This window comes from Temnothorax longispinosus, chromosome 6 (genome assembly GCF_030848805.1).
Source record: "Temnothorax longispinosus isolate EJ_2023e chromosome 6, Tlon_JGU_v1, whole genome shotgun sequence".
NCBI classification, from domain to species: Eukaryota; Metazoa; Arthropoda; class Insecta; order Hymenoptera; family Formicidae; genus Temnothorax; species Temnothorax longispinosus.
Window position 1 is genome coordinate 18,878,481 of NC_092363.1, and position 12,612 is coordinate 18,891,092.

A 12,612-nucleotide genomic window follows, 5' to 3' on the forward strand; every position below is an offset into this window, starting at 1 on the left:
AGAATATCTCGCTCGGGTAGTCTCGCTTTTTATACACTTTCTACATGAAAAAATAAATCTGTCACTTTGCTATGATAATTTATCATTGTGTATTATTATATCTCACATTTTAATGTGAGAATTGATTGTTGTCTAGTCACGAAGTTATAAAGTAGAAACTCTTTGTTCGTCAATTTAATCACAATTATCTAAACTAAACGTAATTCAACGATCACTAAGCGGATTAAATTGAACCCATTTGTATGATTTATACGATCTCGCTCTATGGATGAAATATTCCGATCACTCAAAGCAAACGGAGCTAAGTATCGACTTGTTTTACCGCGGACGATCATTTTGATGGGGCATTGTTTACTTGTCCACTCCTCTTTCACTGTGAACGACTCGTCGAGAGCGAACCCGTGTAAACTCGCCTTTAATGGAATAAGGAGGAACGATCCTGCTTCCTCTCGCTACCTCTCCTCGTGTTCTCTCTCCTCACCTTTCTCTTCGAGCGACCACGGGGGCGAAGCATTGTGCTATCGATCGTTTTCTCATTCCCGAGGCACGGGAGAGCTCGAATCGCGGCACGACGTGAATTCGTGACTCTCGCGCGAGGATCGATCGATCTCGGTTCCACAAGACGCAAAGGCACGCGGGTGGACAGGGGAGAAAAATCGATCGGGAGATCGCGACTGAAGGAACGAACGAACGAACGAACGAAAAGAGCGAGCGAGACGATCTAATAATAGGGCAGGCATGTACATTAACGTACTTCCGTGAGAGCGTCGTTAAGGGCGCCGAGAAACCGGAAAGTCGACAACAGCAGAGACAGACGGAGGGGTGGGAGAGATGTGGAAAGAGGGCGAGGAAGGGCGTGAAAGAGGAGGCTCATGAGTAAATTTAGACGGGCGCCTTCTGGTCGCGGCAGCTGTGGAAACGCATCGATGAATCGACACTCTAAACGCACGCCTCCAACGCGAGCGAGATATCGAGATATTTAACCCTTTCGCGGAAAATTAATTGAGTTTGTTAATTTCGCGTGCTTAGCACGGGAATTTGTGAAACTGTCTTCTGTTTGCTTAAAAATCCGTGACCTAAAAATTGGGATCTAATTATGTAAATCTGTACAGAAGGGAGAACTAAGAAGTAGTCGTCTAAAACACAGTTTCTATTTTTGTCTTCTCGGAATAAACTTGTAAAGACACACAGCGTGGAATAAATATATAATTTTCCTAAAATAGGAACTTCGCGGAATACGAACGATTTAATAAATGTTTTCTGGTGTTATTGAATTCGTTGAAGGTATCCCTACTGACATTATTATTCGCGAATAAGATCGCGAGAGAAATTTATACCTCCATTAAATATCATGAATACTTTATATCCTCCATTAAATATCATGAATACTTTATATCACGTTTTCACACTTCGAGAAAAGATCGAGAACGAATGCAGACGACACCGCTGAAATCATGCTTTTACAACCATGCGGCCGATATAATCGCATTCCATTTTCACCGCGACAAGCGTTCGCCGAGTGCAACATCGACGCGAGTGCATAATAATCGCCTCACCTCCCGTTGCGAACAACCCTATCTGACGGTAATTTCGCAGAATGAGGTGCATCATTATGGAGCGCGCGACGCAGCCGTGCGCATTGTATAATTCAATACAAGCTCCGAGTGCACAAACTCCGAACGGCGTTCGTGAAGTTTCCAAATTACCGAGCCGACGGACGTGACGAGAGCAGAAGTGATTCAGATGAGAGCGTGCGGTGCGCACCGACGTTTGCAAAATGGAATTTTGCTGAAGCCTATCAAACGCAAATTACCTTATCACGATTAAAACAAAAAATGATTTATGCAACGGTTATAACATTTGGATAGAAACTCTTTTTGTTAAATGCTTGCAATCTCTTAAATAACTTTGCAACGTAATTTTAACATTATAAAGGATTAAAGTTATTATAATTTCGACGTTAACAAACACAGAAAAATATCTAGCAATAATTATATTAGCGACAATTAACGAAAAATAAATTTTTTGCAACTGTACAATATCGACAAGATTAAACTTATCAAAATTTTAATTTTTCTAAGCATCTTTTACGAAGCCACATTTTGTACTTAAGCTAATTTCTTATACATTCTATCTAAGATTGATCTTGTTGAAAAGATTAGAAATTTATGTATCGCGCGTTTGAATCTTTTCATAAATCCTAAAACCGTACTTTAATAAATTCCTGAAGAGACATTTCTGTTTGCGTGGGAAACACAGCAAGGTAACCGTTTCTGATATTACTTATTCATTTCTCCAAATATATAGTTCGAATATTGTTGAAGCTAACAGCTATATAATTTCGTGATTTAAAAAAATTTTTTTATTTATTACAAAATTTGATTTTAACAATGCGAGATAATAACGACCAAGAGTAATTAAAATTAGCTTAGTGTATAGAGCGTAAGTAACAAGTGTAAGTAATTTAATTAGTTCAAAAATTAATTTAAAAATATGTAATCATAAATTCAAAGTAAACCGAATTAAATTCTACAAACTTTAAAAATAAACAATGTTTAAATTTACGCTCTATTGTTTATCTGGAAAATTTCGAAGAATGGTGATTAATAAAATATAAATTTAGACACGATTCATCGGAATGCTGATCGGACCTGGCGATTTTCCAAGCGTAAAGTTAGCGACAAGTTCATGAAGACACATGGCAAATTATAACTCGCTTACCTAAATGACGCGATTAAGGAAAAATATGGAAACAGTGCACGCAAATGCAGGGGGTCGTGGAAAGCCGGGCACGCGAAATAGGAGGGGGATACGTCAGCAGAAGTTATCGCGGCACGCGTGCGACGTGAAATTAATGTCGGGATCGCGTGCAGACCGCCGAAACACGAGGGTTGCACCTGCACGTCACAGGTCTAAAAAGCAGTGAAGGCACGCGCTCTGAACGAACGCCCCTTATTTCTTTATCTCCGTCGTCCTTTACAAGAACAACTACGGTCGTTTCTATCCTCGTGAAGCGCGAATTACATACTTACAGCAATCAGGGGTTTCCGACTAAATTATCATCATGTTAGACAAACTAGCGCTTGGACTAGCGGCGATAAATTAAATGGTCCCGAACAATGTCCTGAAAATTGTATCTCGTAAATGCGCAATTTTGAAATGCAACAGAATCTAAACTGCTTTTATCGCGTCAAATTCAAAGACTAATTCTATACAAGTGTACGAGTTTTCAGGCAAGAATTAGTTTTCATAAAGTGTCCTCAATCTCCCGTTGCTCTTTATTTGTCACTCACAGGCAAGAGTCAAAATTCTTTTCATGAATAGGACTTCTCTCAAAGGGGCGTGCATTTTCTTCAAAGAAAACCTTTTAGTCCTGGACCTCGAAGAAATAAAAAACGCCACACGAAAAATCTCGTGCTTCGCAGGGGTGCAACATACGCGTTGCATGCCGGGTACGTTACCGAGGGTTGCAAACGTAAAGTGACTCTGGTGGCAGAAAGGGTGCGCAGATAAACCCTGTAAACATTCGCGATAAAAGCGTCCCCTGGGAAGAAACCGGACGGGAAAGACGAGTGCCGCGAGATTGCCGTCGACAGCAATATTGTCTCAAGATTCAAGACAACCGAAAGAAAAAGAGAAAGCAGTCAGGGATTTTGCTTTGCTCGATATATAAGCCCGTATGGAGGGTTCGGTCGAATAACAGCGAAGATAAAGAGGCCGAGTTTTGCGAATCCTTAATGCGGAGAATGCTCAATTAATCCTTTAATCTCACAAGGAGGCTTTAATCAAGGGTTCACCGAAAGAGGGTAGCATTACGCACATCACGGAATAGAAGGATCAATAGACAATGGGAGTAATGACGAATAACGTATATATATTGTATATATACACACACACACACACACACACATACACATGCATATAGTATGGAGCTTCGTACAGCACGTGTTTGGGTCATTCACGCCAGAGAAATATCTTTATATAAAAATCACCGATGAAAAAAAATTAATTCTTAATCAATTGTTTAATATTCAACCGCGTATTATTTTGCAAAAATATTATTAAATTATTTTCGATAAACACTTCAAAAATTTCGATCAGAAATAAATTCTTGTAACATATAAAACACATGATACATTTGCGTGTTAAAAATCGAAGCGCTACGCAACGATGCAGGAATTATTACTGTACATTGAACTACGTATGTGTGATGTATTTGATATGTTACAATATAGAGAGGTAACACCGGGATGAAACAATAATCTGCTGTCGAAAATACAAGGAATCGTTATATCGGCGATAGAATAATCGGTGCGTTTATCATCGTGTGCAGCAGTTGTGCGATTCATCCGATATATGTTTACGTATTTCATGTGTGTGTATGTGTCGGTGTGTTTTACAATCCTGATAAAGTAATATTTGCAAACGCAGTGCACGATAAGAGCCAGAATCCTCGTCGTGCTGATCGTTCACTTTGTATATTCCAAGGTTTACATGACGCGACCATGACTCAAAATTGATTAATAAATGATTTTATCTAATCAATTAGCTTTAACCTTTCAACTAACTTTTTGTCTTCTCATAAACTAAAAGAAATAAAAGATCGTTGAATTAACAAAATTAAAATTAATATTAACTGCCGAATCGCAACTATATATCAAGAAATATGAATTAAAAAATCTAAATAATTTAAATAAATTTAAATAAATAAATTTTCTTTTTTAGTAATAACAAAGATTCTATACAGATTTTTTTCTAAAGATTAAATTGCTGTAAAGTGTAGCATCCGTCAAGGAAATATGCGACGCGAAGAATACGTATCCGATTATCATTCATATGCCATTTTTTACTTATTCTGCTCACGGAGACAGCTTTCCTAACCGTAATAAATTAGACTTTTCAGTCAAAAAGCTGACAAGAGACGAAACGAGACTGTTGGAACCGCTTTAAGAGTTATTTTTATTGGGCATTTTTTTTCTTTCTGTCTGGGTGCTGAACCAAGCGCCGCAGAAAAGGGTGTGTATATCCTACACATGCATTCACACGCTCATTCGCAAATACATATATGTTACTTTTACACAGCCAAGCCAAATAGAGTTTCGTACAAATGTACGTACATAAGACGTACCGAATTTCACGCACAGAAAATAAGTCAGTTTATATACACAGAAAGCAAGAGAGCGAATTTCATACACACGTTCACGTGTAAATGTGTACGTGTGTGAAGGAGCGCAAGTATTCGCGATAAAAAGGTCCTTTCTCGTTTCCGCACCCGAACCGAAGTATTTCGTTGCTAAAGAGCATCGTCGCGGAAAGAGTGAACTCTATTAATAGACGATGTACTTATATAGTGTGTCTCGTGTACGAGAAACAAGCCAAGAGAAATGAGAAAAGTTACGGTAAAAAATGTACAGCCATCGATATATGTCGATCCGCAAATGGTTCAAAATTACAAGACTGCGGCAAATTGAACTTTGGCAGTAGACATATGAGTAGGGATTTCTCAATTCCAACTTGAGAAAATTTTAATTTATAACGTAATTGACAAAATATTTAAGTTGCAATGTTCATAAAATCATTTGCCAATCTATTAAGACATCTAAAAAAAGATGTTCAATGAATTCGACATCCCGCATAATTCCGAAGAGAAAGGAGAATGCAACGACCGCGATGGAATTTTTTGATGAACTACGAATATCGGAGCATCGAGAAAAGCGAGAAAAATGAAAAATAAAAAAGACGCCGCGAGAACTTCATCGATCGGCGGTAACTCAATATCCTTGAAGAGCGCACAATGCATCGTAATTGCGAAAATCGTCATGGGGATCACGAGCAAGTTCAATGACCGCGTGCAATCCATGTCAAAATGGTATATTTGTAATTTTTTTTAATTACACTTAAACAAAGAGATATATAACGTAAAATGTCTCATAAAAAATTAAAAACAAGATCTCATTAAAAAGACATGAGATAATATTTCGGGACAACTTCAATATAGCTAATTTAAATAAATATATAAAGTGATCTACCCGTATTTATATCGTTATTATATATTGTTACTTGAAGTCTGAGTTAGTCTGATTTCAAAAGCATCAGCTGACAATGAGACACTCAGAGTGAAATTTCATATCTGATGACAATGAGATTGCGAGCGGTTAAATAACTACGTTCTGATTTGAAAGCAACTGAGAATCAAAATAATTATTCACGTATAGCATTGTGAAATCAAGTTAGCAATAAATATAAAAAATATTAAATAGGCTATAATAGATTCAGAATTTGCGCGTTATAAAGATAAGTATATTATGTGTATAATATATATAATAACTAATAACATGCTTTTAATAGATAAATTGTAATACGGATATCTTGTAGTACATTCTACGTAAATATGTACGACAGAACTTCTATAAATCTATTATAATACAGTCCAATTCCAATTATAACACAATACGATTTGTCACTCATCGATCCGTTGCGCAGCGGCGGCGACGGAATTGCGATGCAAATTTCGTTGAACTTTATACAAAATACAAATACGTCGAAATTATAGCGATGTTCCAAAGTAATTAACATTTCGGAAAATAAATGTTGTACGCACGAAATAACTATAAACCACTAAACGAGCGCCAGGCTAAGCGCGATTCGTGATTCGTGATTCACAGCGGATTCACAGAAATTCATCGTTCGCTAGAACAAACACCTCTTCTAAGCTAGCAGGACCAAATCGGCAGAATCAAACCGGACCTATCAGAATATTTAGTACCCATTTTGTACTAATTTGTACCACGAATAACAATTTTGTATCCCGTGCCATTTCGGAGAAAATCGTGGCGGTGCTACCTTAGCATTAAGCTAGAAAGACCACAAGAAAAAAAAAGAAAAAAAGAAAATTAAATACAGAAATTTGAAGGACTGAATTTGTACTAATTTGTACCATACAAATAAACTTAATATACATATATTTATCCCTTCTGCTCAAAAAATAACTCACCGGCCGATGCGCAACAGCGGAGTTGTAATTCTGCGTTGATCTGTAACAAAAGAAATATTTTTATATTAAAGCTACGTCCAAGATAATCGACAGTAAATAATTATCGAAGTAAATAATTATTGCCCGTTTTTAAAACATTATTTTAACAAATATCTGATTTTAAAATGTAAAAAACAATCGCGGCCGCCGGCGCCGCAATAAGCGGCTGGATATTTCCGTGTTAACTAGTTCGCATAATTCATCCGCGAAAAATTGTGCAAATAATACTGCGACCGTGCGAATAAGAGAGAGACGCGACGTTCGCGACGTAATATCTCGCATACGCCGGAGATCAGACTCGACCCGAAATTGCACCGTAGTTAAAAACCACGAAAGTGGCGGAGTCCACCACAGAACTGACAGGACGGCAAAATATAATATATAAGAAAATTAACAACTACTCACCCCACGGTCGCTCCGCCGTCGCCCGATGCCTCCCAGGCCCCGTTCTCCTCTCCTAGATCGTCCTCCGTTACTCCGTTGGTCCATTGTCGCACTCACTCACAACGCGACGACGTTCACGAGCGAAAATCGACGATATCGTCGATATCGTCTCCTCTTATGATCGCGCGACACTAAAGGCACACGGCACTCCCGGTATTAATCTCGCGACGCGGTACTAAGAAACTTAGTTACACGGCGACAGAAGAATTACGTCGCGGTCGAAGAAACTACGAACGAAACTATACGATCCGCTTGACGCCCATGACGCCATGACGCCGCACCGTGACATCCCGCGATTCCCGCGCGCAGGTAGACACGACAAGTGAAGCGAAGGTGGCGGAGAGAATTTCGTAAATCGCGCATGGCCAACTTCACTCGCCCGGAGCAACTGTCTCGAGAACGCGATTACGCGACTTTGATTAACTACGGATTATCCGAAAAAATGTAATCGAATGCGATATACCTCGGTATCCGTATAAATTCCTCGAAGCACATGAATTAAATGAACTTTCGATATATGTATCACAGTTTTTCGCAAGCTAAACAATCGGACCCGGCGACTCGGGTATTTACTCCGCGATATATGCGATATGGGAACATTGGGAACGGGAACTGGGGCGCGTCTGACGTCAGAACAGGTCACAAGCGTCGCGGTAAACATGAGTAGTGGGGATAGAGTGGGGGTAAGGTGAATACACACGGTGCGCGCCGCGCGGTCGCCGCCTCGCCGCGCCGCGGTCGGTTAGTTCGGTATGCCGGGTATGCGTATCGCATAAAGCCTACCCCTCTCTATTCCCACTGCTCATGTTACCAAGGCGCCCGCGGCCCGTTCTGATTTCTGATGTCGTTGCTCGCGGATCGCACATCGCAGAGTAATATAAGTACGAATCGCCAGGTCCGATTATTCAGATTACAGAAAAATGTGATACATCGAATGTTCATTTAAGGCCGGTTCTAATACAATCAGTCGGATGGCCCAATGAGAGAATTTCTTTTTCGATAACGAATTTTTCTCATTGGACCATCGGTTACGTTCCGACATCCGAGGTATAATGCTAAGACTCCATAGACGCGGAAACGCCATGCGGCAGAGTGCGTTGACCAATCACAAATTTTGATTTTGCCGCAGGCGACTTGCGGCAGCCTTCTGATTGGTCAACGCACTCTACCGCACGGCGTTTCCGCGTCTATGGAGTCTTAGCATAAATCGCATTCGATTATACATTCATTCGGATACGCGGTCTCACTTTTCTCTACCGTCAACTTGACTCGCGTCTTGCGTTGTGTCGCGCAGCTTCAGAATAGAATTTCCGTCGTTTTCGGAACGGATAAAGAACCCGAAATCAAGGCAATCACACACAAAATGCATAGCTTAGCATAAGACCAATGAGCATCCAGCATAAAGTCGCCATATTGATTTACATAAGATGTTCATTGGTCCGTCCAGCGCGACGCGCCCTAATATCATATATGTCGAATGTTTATTTAATACATGTGCTTCGCGGAATTAGATACGGATGCCGAGGTATATATCGCATTCGATAATAGTGACTTTCGCCGGGGACGTTAAAGCGCGGTCGTGCGCGCCGCGGTAAACACGAGTAGTGGGGGTAGAGGAGTGGTATCGAGGCGTGCTGACGTCACGCATACCGTGCGCGCACCGTGCCTGGACACTTGTAGCCCCCACTTTGTCCCTACCAATCGCGTTGACGAGAAGCCGTTAGCCGCGGCGCGGCGCCCGCGTCTCGCGACTCCCGCGCTCCATGCATCAGTGCAGAGTGCAGAGCGCGGCTTCTTCGTCATAATCAGTCGTAGTTTTTCCGTTGCCGTGTAACTAAGTAGGTACGTGCCGCGTCGCGAGATTAATGCCGGGAGTGTCGTGCGAAGTGTTGGAAAATATCGCGGAGATCGCGCGATCATAAGCGACGATATCGGTCGATTTTCATGAATGTCGTGAGTGAGTGGACGCGACGCCACGGTTGCTTTTGGCGAGTGAAGTTGGCCGTGCGATTTACGAAATTCCGCCATGTTCGTCTACCTGCGGGACATCGCGGATCGCGGCACGGGTGCGGCGTCGAGCGGATCGTACAGCTTCTTTGCCGTAATTTTTCCGTCGCCGTGTAATCAAGTACTCGCCGCGAGATTAATGCCGGGAGTGTCGTGCAAAGTGTCGAAAATATCGCGCGATCTTATCGTCGATTTTCGTGAAAGTCGCGAGTGAGTAGTGACGCGACGCCATGGTTGCTGTTGGCGAGTCCGCGAGTGAACCGTGCGATTTACGAAATTCTCTCCGCCATATTGTCGTCTCCCTGCGGGACATCGCGGCACGGCGTCGAGCAGATCGTATAGTTTCGTTCGTAGCTGCTCCGCCGTAATTTTTCCGTTGCCGTGCAACCAAGTACGCGCCGCGAGATTAATGCCGGGAGTGTCGTGCAAAGTGTCGAAAATATCGCGCGATCATAAGCGACGCGATCTTATCGTCGATTTTCGTGAAAGTCGCGGTTGCTGTTGGCGAGTCCGCGAGTCAAGTTAACCGTGCGATTTACGAAATTCTCTCCGTCATATTGTCGTCTCCCTGCGGGACATCGCGGCACGGCGTCAAGCAGATCGTATAGTTTCGTTCGTAGCTGCTCCGCCGTAATTTTTCCGTTGCCGTGCAACCAAGTACGCGCCGCGAGATTAATGCCGGGAGTGTCGTGCAAAGTGTCGAAAATATCGCGCGATCATAAGCGACGCGATCTTATCGTCGATTTTCGTGAAAGTCGCGGTTGCTGTTGGCGAGTCCGCGAGTCAAGTTAACCGTGCGATTTACGAAATTCTCTCCGTCATATTGTCGTCTCCCTGCGGGACATCGCGGCACGGCGTCGAGCAGATCGTATAGTTTCGTTCGTAGCTTCTCCGCCGTAATTTTTCCGTTGCCGTGTAATTAAGTACGTCGCGAGATTAATGCCGGGAGTGTCGTGCAAAGTGTCGAAAATATCGCGCGATCATAAGCTACGCGATCTTATCATCGATTTTCGTGAACGTTCGTGAATGAGTGCGGAGTGCGCCAACCGGCCAACGGAGTACGGATTAACGCTGCAACGGAGAAGGACCTGGCGAATCGTGGAGAGGAGGAGGAGGCCTGGCAAAGGCATCGGGCCCCGACGGAGCAACCTTGGGGTAAGTGTTATTTCTCATTTTTAAAATTAATTGTTCTTTTCTATTTATTCGCGTCGATTTATCTCGGATAAGCAAGAAATAATTTGAGAAACCGAACGTTTATCTGAAATTTTATAAAAGTTTATATTCTCATAAAGGTTTTTCTCAGGAAATAAGTAAATTATATATTAGTAAATCTAATTAAAAGACGACGTAGACGTGACGTTTAAAAATTATTTTTTGAAACATTGATTATTTTGAGCGTCTATTTAATATGAATCTTTCATTTTTGTGTTACAGAATCATCGGAGCAACGTGGCTGACTAACTCCGTCCGTTGCGCATCGGTCGGTGAGTGACTTTTTTTATAATGATCACTTGATATCTGAGGTGAGATTGGGTGAGATCAAATAATGTTTGCGATTTATTTCGCGGTTCGGTTCGTGGTTCGCGGTTCGCGATTCGGATTGTACTAATTTTTTTCCAACATTGATTTATTTACCTATTGATTTATTCATCGTTTGATTTTTTAATTTCGGTTACATATATATATATATATATGTCTCTTTTTTTCTTTTTTATTTTTTGAATTGATAGCAAAGCAAAGAATACAACGACCATACCTACCGGTCCGACAAAGATCAAGGGAATGAGTTCCACTGCGACGATGCGATTTAATCCCGGCGATTTTTGAACAAGATTTTAATTTCTATTATAATTAATCATAATTGTTGCAAACGTACAAACTTGTTAGCCATGATAATTCGATCGTATAAAACTATTTGAAATTTTTTTTTTTTTTTTTTTATAAATAGTTCCCAAGACTGCTGGCGTTCGGTTCTTTTTTGTAAAGATTACATATTTGGAATTTTTTCTTTTTTCTTTCTCTCTCTCAACGTATCTAAAAGCCATGCTTTCGTCGCATTTTTAATGGCGAAATTTTCGTAACTTACCGTTTCTTTGCTGCGCTGGCTACAGACGGCTCTACAACGAGCGAGGATCCGAGATAGGTATATTTATCTCGTTTGCTATACAAGATTAATCTTCTAACATTGTTTCCTTTAAAGTGTGCTCTTTTAGTAGCCGTGTAAATTGATCGTCAATTAACGATAGGTATAATTGAAAGAAAAGACAAGTCTTGAAGACTTTGAAGAAAATATCATGCATTAAAATTCACTGACACAATTGTATAATGTGCTTAGGAAAATTTATTCTCAGGTTTTTTTATAACGTGTAAAAAACCATGTCCTTTATTAAAATATAATTTGAAAATATCTGTATCGGATATACGCACAATTAAACGATTTTTTATTACGCTACATACTACATTGTAAAGATTACATATTTGGAATTTTTTCTTCTTTCTCTCTCTCTCTCTCTCAACGTATCTAAAAGCCATGCTTTCGTCGCACTTTTAATGGCGAAATTTTCGTAACTTACCGTTTCTTTGCTGCGCTGGCTACAGACGGCTCTACAACGAGCGAGGATCCGAGATAGGTATATCCTGTAACGAAAACGAAGGAGCTGGTTTTTAGGTGTGTCTTTAAAGAGGCGCACGAAATTCATGGACACGTAACAACACAACGGCGCGGCCAGTAAATAGAGCGATTACCAATCTCGCGGTCCAGGCCTTGTTATTGTAAAGGGTGTCCTTTCATCTATTCACATACTATAGAAACCGAACTGACGAAAGTTAAGACGAAAGTGCCGACCTTAAAATATTTAATAAAGGTTTCGGTTTCTCTGTTTCGGTTTTCTAGCTAACAAAAGTATCGGTATTGCGCAAATTAGTTTTTTCGGTTCCGGTTTATCAAAATTTTTTTATTTGAAATTTGTATTAAATTAAATTATTTACATATTATCAGTTTTTTATTTAATGATTTACTTTTAATACGTAATTAGGATAATAATTGTATCAATATTTATGTGCAAAGCATTAATGGACTTTAATTTAAAATTATAGATCTATTTTTCACATATATGTTTTGTATTTTG

General features: G+C 40.5%; 1 protein-coding gene and 1 long non-coding RNA gene across 8 annotated transcripts in view; one reads left to right on the forward strand and one right to left on the reverse strand.

The window, feature by feature from the left end:
• LOC139814144 (uncharacterized) overlaps positions 1–12,612 on the reverse strand; it is a 139,748-nt gene that overhangs the window by 108,148 nt on the left and 18,988 nt on the right. Inside the window, exons 2-3 of one of the 7 annotated variants that reach the window (XM_071780203.1) lie at positions 12,058–12,121; positions 6,995–7,034 (exon numbers count right to left, since the gene is read on the reverse strand). The exons of 1 other annotated variant lie outside the window; for it this stretch is intronic. The gene's annotated coding sequence lies outside the window, so the exon portion shown is untranslated. Of the gene's footprint in view, positions 1–6,994; positions 7,035–7,438; positions 8,657–11,570; positions 11,991–12,057; positions 12,122–12,612 lie in introns of those variants that run through there. 5 more of the 7 variants (XM_071780205.1, XM_071780202.1, XM_071780204.1 and 2 more) reach the window with 5 other exon arrangements.
• LOC139814148 (uncharacterized) lies at positions 10,262–11,506 on the forward strand. The gene is made up of 2 exons (XR_011732346.1): positions 10,262–10,639; positions 10,919–11,506. It is a non-coding gene; the product is annotated as an uncharacterized lncRNA (long non-coding RNA).